Below are 6,007 nucleotides of genomic sequence, written 5' to 3' on the forward strand. Positions count from 1 at the left end.
GGATGGGCCACGGGGCTGTCTGTGACAGCTGCGTGAGCTCCGGAACCCAATTCTGACTCTCCCAACGCGGGGCTATGAGGAGCACCGAGTGGCGTGTGTCCCTGATCCTCTGAATTACCTGTGGTAACAGAGCGATCGGAGGGAATGCATAGAGCGGGCGGCGAGGCCATTCCTGGGCTAGCGCGTCCTCGCTCTTCGAGAAATATATTGGGCAGTGAGCGTTCTCTTCTGACGCGAAGAGGTCTACTTCTGCTCTGCCGAATAGTCGCCACAGTAACTGGACCGTCTGTGAGTTCAGGGACCATTCTCCTGTGGAGATGAGGTTCCTGGACAGTATGTCTGGACCGTCGTTCAGATGGCCCGGCACGTGCGTCGCTCTGAGCGAGAGCAGGCGGCTCTGAGACCAAACTAGAATGCGGTGCGTCAGTAGACAGAGATTTCTGGATCTGACACCGCCCTGACGGTTGAGATAGGAGACCACGGCCATATTGTCCGAACGGATCAGGACGTGGTGTCCCTGGAAGCGCGGGAGAAAGTGCGAGAGCGCGTTCTCGACCGCCAGCATTTCCAGACAGTTTATGTGTAATGGGCTTTCCTGAATCGACCAGTGGCCGAAGGCCGGTGAGCCCTCGCAGACTGCACCCCAACCCGTGTTGGATGCATCTGTCGAGATGACTTTTCGGCAGGAAAAGGTCCCCATCGTGACGCCTAGACGAAACCATTCTGCTACTGTCCATGGCTGCAGCGCCGTGAGACACGTTTGCGTAACCCTGATCAGCTGGCGGCCCGTGTTCCACGTGCGGTGGGGTACACGGCTGTTCAACCAGAACTGAAGCGGGCGCATGTGCAGAAGGCCCAACTGAAGTACAGCGGAGGCTGAGGCCATGTAACCCAGCATCCTCTGAAAAGTTTTCAGAGGCCTGCGGGTGCCCATCTGGAACGAGGCGGCTAGACGCTGAACACTGCGCGCGCGCTGTGTAGACAGGCGAGCCGTCATCGTGACCGAGTCCAAATCTATTCCTAGGAAGGAAATCGATTGACTGGGATGAAGGGAGCTCTTTGTCCAGTTGACAGAGAGGCCCAGCGTTTCCAAATGGTCGAGGAGAACTGCGCGGTGCGACAGAAGCTCCGTCTGTGATTGGGCCAAAATCAGCCAGTCGTCCAGATAATTCAGAATGCGCAGCCCCTGGCTTCGCAGGGGGGCGAGCGCCGTATCCATGCACTTCGTGAATGTACGGGGCGCCAGAGATAAGCCGAACGGGAGAACGGCGTATTGATAAACAAGACCCTCGAAGGCGAAACGTAAGAATGGCCTGTGACGGGGATTTATCTGGATCTGAAAATAGGCGTCTTTCAGGTCTAGAGATATGAACCAGTCCCCCTGGCGCACCTGCGCGAGGAGTTTCCTGGTAGTGAGCATCTTGAACGGTCTCTTCATGAGCGCTTTGTTCAAAGACCTGAGATCTAAGATCGGTCTGAGGCCGCCGTCTTTCTTGGGAACCAGAAAATAACGGCCGTAAAACCCCGACTCGGTCATAGATGGCGGGACTCTCTCTATCGCGCCCTTTTGCAACAGCGTCGCAATTTCTGAGCGGAGCGTGCCGGCGGCCAGCGGGCTGACAGAAGATTCGAGCTGCGCGCGCGCACGAGGCGGGCGGCGGCGAAACTGTAGCAGGTAGCCGTTCTTTATAATGCTTAACACCCACGGGGAAATGCCTGGAATGGCTTCCCACGCTTTGGAGCATGCGGCTAGTGGCCGAATGGCTGTATTGCCCTGATTGCTGCACATAGCGGGCTGGACACAGTGTGTGGGCGCGCTTTGAATGTGTGTGGCAACGGGATTTGCACTCAGAGAGGAGTCTATGGGCCGTGACACAGAGCGAGCAGAGAGGGGACACGTGCACGAGCTCGTGGGCGTGTTTATGTTCTCTGATATTAGAGCGGGCTGTGCCCGTTTCATATGATGGGGCTCTGATAGAGACACGGGATATGTTATGCTTGTGTGTATGGGTGAACACATGATTGTGGGCACATTTTCTACACAACTGGCAAAATTTCTCTTTTTGAGATTTCTCTGGGTAGCCGTAAAAACGGCTTTTTGTCGCTCGCAAGCGGGCTGGGACACCGGCTTGTTTGTGGCGGTCAACACTACAGCAGTCGGCGAAATAACGGGGACTGGCAGAGGGCGAAGCTTTGACGGCGGTCCGGCCGCAGCGGGAGAGCACCGTCGTTTTCTTGACATTGTTAGGCAGACTTCTGATGATCAGGCTTCAGCGTGATCTTAGGTCGCGGGCCACGGGGGGGCGGCGGTCTGCGGCGGCTGTCAGAGCGAGAGCGAGGGCGAGGGCGGCCGCTCTGACTGCGCTGAGCTGTTTGAGTCTGCGGAGGGGGGCGCTGTGATGGGGCTCTGGCGGAGGGCTCGTGAGAGCGGCCCGCTGAAGAGCTAGCGCGGCGGGGTAGAAACAAGTTCATCGCCTGAGTAGCTTTCTGTACTTCAGAAAAGCGATCGACGATTCCCGTGACGGCAGATCCAAACAGGCCCGTCGGGGAGAGGGGCGCGTTGAGAAACGCGGCGCGCTCAGAATCTCCCATGTCGGCGAGCGTGAGCCATAAGTGTCTCTCAGCAACACAAAGGCTGGCCATGCATTTCCCCAGAGCTTGTGCGGCGGCTTTAGTGGCGCGAAGGGCGAGATCCGTAGCACTTCTCAAATCCGTGACGGCGGGGGGGGTTTTTCTACCGCCTTCGGCCCATTCACGGAGAATATCGCTCTGTAACACTTGGAGGACAGACATAGAGTGAAGCGCAGCGGCGGCCTGACCGGCGGCGGCGTAAGCGCGAGCATGAAAGCTCGAGGTCGCTCTGCAAGCTTTCGAAGGAAGCGTGGGTGAAGAACGCCATCTAGCGGAGGGCGGGCAGAGGTGCGTGGCGACCAAGTCCTCGACGGGCGGCATGGCTGCATAGCCTTTCTCGGCGGCTCCGTCCACCGAGCGCAGCGAGGCGGATATATCGGAGCGATTTCTAGCCGAGAGCGGTGCATTCCAGGATTTTGTCAGCTCTGCGTGAAGTTCAGGCAGGAATGGAGCGGCCCGGGTGCACGCGGGGGTCGAGCGCCGATGAAAAAAGCTACCGTCCATTCGGTTCGGGGCCTGCTCGGGTGGAGGAGACCACTCGAGACCGAGGCGTTCGACGGCCTGTGAGAGGAGGCGCATCAGCTCCTCTTCTATCCCGGCGCGGGTCCCCGTCGACTCTCTCGCGGATCCGAGAGATGACCAGTCTTCACTGTCAGAAGCGAGCAGTGAACAGGAGTCCTTCTCCTCCGCGGCGTCATCGGAAACAACAGAGCGGCCACTCGGCGGCAACTGAATGTCCGGCAGGGGTGGGGAGGGAGAGCGGGAAGCGGGAGGCGGCGGCGGCGGCCCGCATGTTTCCGCTGGGGGCTCCGGCGGCCTTTGAGAGCGGCGTTTCTTTTTACGCGGCGAGAGAATAGGCGGCGCGGGAGCGGTTTTCACTGCCAGAAGTCGTGCCCGCAGGGACGATAACGGCAGGCTTTCACAGAAGTCGCATCCTCCATCAGCGAGGGCGAGTTCTGCATGCTCGAGTCCCAAGCAGAGAGCGCAGATGACATGGCGGTCTCCGTCCTCGAGACGAGCGCGGCAAGAGCCGCAGGAAAAACGAGACATCTTTAAAAAGACGCTCGGCTCTTTTAGATATAGAGAAAAGGATACAATCGTCGGATGGCCTAGCTTGCAGGGCGGCTGAAGGTGGCGAAGACGGCCGGCTTCTTCAGGGTCCTTGAGCTCGCTAGAGGATGCCTTCTTCGACGGCGATGGCTTTTCTCAGGAACAGCAGAAGCGTGCAGCTTGCTGAAGATGAAATGAATCAACATATAAGCCTGGGAGAGCTCCTTATATACACCATGGCCACGCCCATTCTGGCGGGTCATGACGCAATGAGCGCGCGGGCGCCTCTCATTGGAAGCGGGTTCAGCCCCGCTCTCCCATAGGCTTAAGCAGTTCTCTCTGAGCGAACCAATGAGCTGCTAGCTAGCCCGCTCTAGGTCTGCCGCAGAGGAACTGCGTTGTGTATGGATACAAAATTATGAAATAATTTTTTGGCTTCAATATCTCAGCAAAGATGAATCTTTCCCGCAGCGTAAGCTAGCTTACGCAATACGAGAGAACCTCTCGTAAGAGAACGATACCTTTATCGTCTCAGCGTAGTCTACAAAAACGCGCATTTGTGAAAACGGTGACGTCATGTGCATGCGTATTACGTGTTTAGGCGGGTAGTTTCTCTTTACAATGTGACATTGCCAACTACTGGCCTGGCATTAATAATACACCGTTTTTAGTCGTTTTAGCGGATCCGTGTTAACAGGGATTGTTTTGACAATGGAGTTGAATGTACGCAAAACTTTCCGTTTTTAGTACATCGTTGTCGTGTAAACGTTCCATTAGTTTCCCGTTGGGACATTGTGTGTGGACCATTTATGGCGTTCAATCCGGACTAAATGTGTTGTTACAGGAACATCACTTCCTGCTATTGTGGAAAGGAATGTTGCTGTGTTTTTGGTTTTTATGGAGAGTGTGATGCATCACCAGCGCTTACAATGCGCTTACAAAAAAAGGCATATTTTATATGGTGCCCTGTTGAAAATTATGGTACATGATGTACAGTTTTGAGCAGCATGGGGTGAGGCTTGTTTATGGCTGCCTGTCCATAAACTAATGTGTTTCAGTCATTTCAAAGCTACTCTAATATTATATTTAAATAATCACCCTCTTTAAGGCATATTTCCTTTCCATAATGTTTGCTGACCATTTCTCATGACACACGCCTTTGGTTTACAGCTCAGTGGATTGCCGCAGGGAGTCTGACACCACACGGGACTCTAAGATGCATGCAAACATCTGCTACTGTGAGAATCTCATCTGCTCATCTTCATGTTTCCCAGAAGAAGGACTGACTGAGAAAAGTCAGATTGTTTGTGGCAGATCGGAGAGAGGAAATGCATGGTATGTCACGTAAAAACAAAACAAACATTCTGATTAATGTGTTTAGCCACTGACAGGCAGCTGGAAAATGATGAGACAGTTGCTTTTCCTGCTGAGAGATAGATAATAGTGAACCCAATGTGTGTTGTTTCTTTAACACTGTGGCATGTGCTGATCTAATTTTGTCTTTTAGTGTCACTAAAACACCCAAGAAGACCAAGAGACCAACCAACAGATCTACACAGGTTAACTTGTTTGCTATTTTAATTCACAATGTAGGCACACATTATTATATTAAAGGGATAGTTCACCCAAAAATCATTAATTACTCACCCTCATGTTGTTCCAACCCCGTAAGACCTTCGTTCATCTTCGGAACACAAATGAAGATATTTTTGATTAAATTTGAGAGCTGGATCACTGCTACATAGGCTTCGTAAGGGAGTGAAACTTGACGGCCCAGAAAGTCATTGAAGAAAATGTTTAAATAGTCCAAGTGACTACAGTGGCTCAACTATAAGTTTATCAAGCGACGAGAATACTTTTTGTGCGGAAAAACAAACAAAAATAACGACTTTATTCGACTATTCCTTTTCTTCCTTGTGGGCCTGAGACGAGAGTTCAAGAGATTTCCACGACACATGCGCGAGAACTGAGAAGAGGACGTTCTTCTTCTACTACTTCTTGTTCAGTTCTCGCGCATGCGTCGTGGAAATCTCTTGAACTCTCTTCTGGGCCGTCAAGTTTCACTCCCTTAGGAAGCCTATGTAGCAGTGATCCAGCTCTCAAATTTAATCAAAAATATCTTCATTTGTGTTCCGAAGATGAACGAAGGTCTTACGGGGTTGGAACAACCCCGGGGGTGAGTAATTAATGACTTAATTTTCATTTTTGGGTGAACTAACCCTTTAAATTTTCTGCAGACACCAGTTTAAAAACCCCTGGTAAATACTAAACCTGCTGAAATCATCAAGGCTTTCACAGAGGACCGGTTCACCTTAAATGCTCTCTT

Source organism: Rhinichthys klamathensis, unplaced genomic scaffold (assembly GCF_029890125.1).
Source record: "Rhinichthys klamathensis goyatoka isolate OS25496 unplaced genomic scaffold, OSU_Roscu_1.1 h1tg000147l_1, whole genome shotgun sequence".
In the NCBI taxonomy this organism is placed as follows: Eukaryota; Metazoa; Chordata; class Actinopteri; order Cypriniformes; family Leuciscidae; genus Rhinichthys; species Rhinichthys klamathensis.